This window comes from Microtus ochrogaster, chromosome 19, assembly GCF_000317375.1.
Source record: "Microtus ochrogaster isolate Prairie Vole_2 chromosome 19, MicOch1.0, whole genome shotgun sequence".
Taxonomy (NCBI): Eukaryota; Metazoa; Chordata; class Mammalia; order Rodentia; family Cricetidae; genus Microtus; species Microtus ochrogaster.
In genome coordinates, this window is record NC_022021.1 from 26,085,360 (window position 1) to 26,086,540 (window position 1,181).

Genomic DNA, 1,181 nt, shown 5'->3' on the forward strand with positions numbered 1-1,181 from the left:
AGTGCTGGGATTAAAGGCGTGCGCCACCACCGCCCGGCTTTGTTTTTGTTTCTTGAGGCTTGGTCTCCCTGTGAGCTGCTAACGAACCTTGATCCATCTTCCTCAGTCTCAAGTCAGAGGTGTGCAGCAGCATGTTCTGCAAATGTCATCTTTTATTGGTACTTGGTGCCACTTACAAACTCAGAGATGCTCCAGCTAAATATGTGAATCAAGTTTATTCTTTTAACACGGCTATCTGGCAGAAGCTATCCAAAAGTTCAGAACAATATGAATTTCCGAAAATTATAATTCCTCCAAACTATAAGTTCTCTCAAACATTACTTATATCCTTTATAAATTCATTTTAGTCTTTTCAACTTAACTCTAAAATTAAAAATTCACTAACACATTTCTGATTTCATGTAGACAGAGGCTGCTTGTTCCCAGCTGCCCAGACCCAAAATAATCAAACAGAAACTATATTAATTGCAATATTGCTTGGCCTATTATTTCATGTTTCTTATTGGCTAGCTCTTACATCTTACATTAACCCATTTCTATTAATCTGTGTATCACCACGTGATTGTCCGGCGTTTGGTGTCTGTCTTCTGCAGTGGCTTCTCCCAGGCTTCACCTACTCTCTTGCTATATCTCTTCCAGCTATATTACGCCCTTCATAGGCCCAAGAAGCTTCTTTATTCACCAATGGCAATAAAACATATTTATAGCATACACAGTGGAATCCCACATTATCTCCCCTTTTCTGTCTAAATAAAAAGGGAGGTTTTAACTTTAACATAGGAAACTTACATATAACAAAACAGGTATCAAGCAAGAATTACAGTTACAATATTTATATCTACTTAATCTTTTATCATAACTAAGAAAAACTATAATTATAACTATCTATTCTTCAACTTCATCAAAAACTCCAGAAGGATATAATATTACCTAAGTTAACAGAAAATGCATTGTAAGCAACTTCCAAAACTCTATAATTGACAAAGACATCTTGCTGCCTGGACAGTCTGTAACACTGGGGCACCCATCTTCAGCCTACAGGCCCATTTTTCATGAAGGGAAATTTTAAAGACAGTTCCACCTATATTAGCAGTTTGTCAGTCACTTTCTTCTGTGTCCTGCAGAACATCTGGCAGACTCTTTCATGAAGCAGGAACCCTGGAAGACTGTCTCACCTTTAG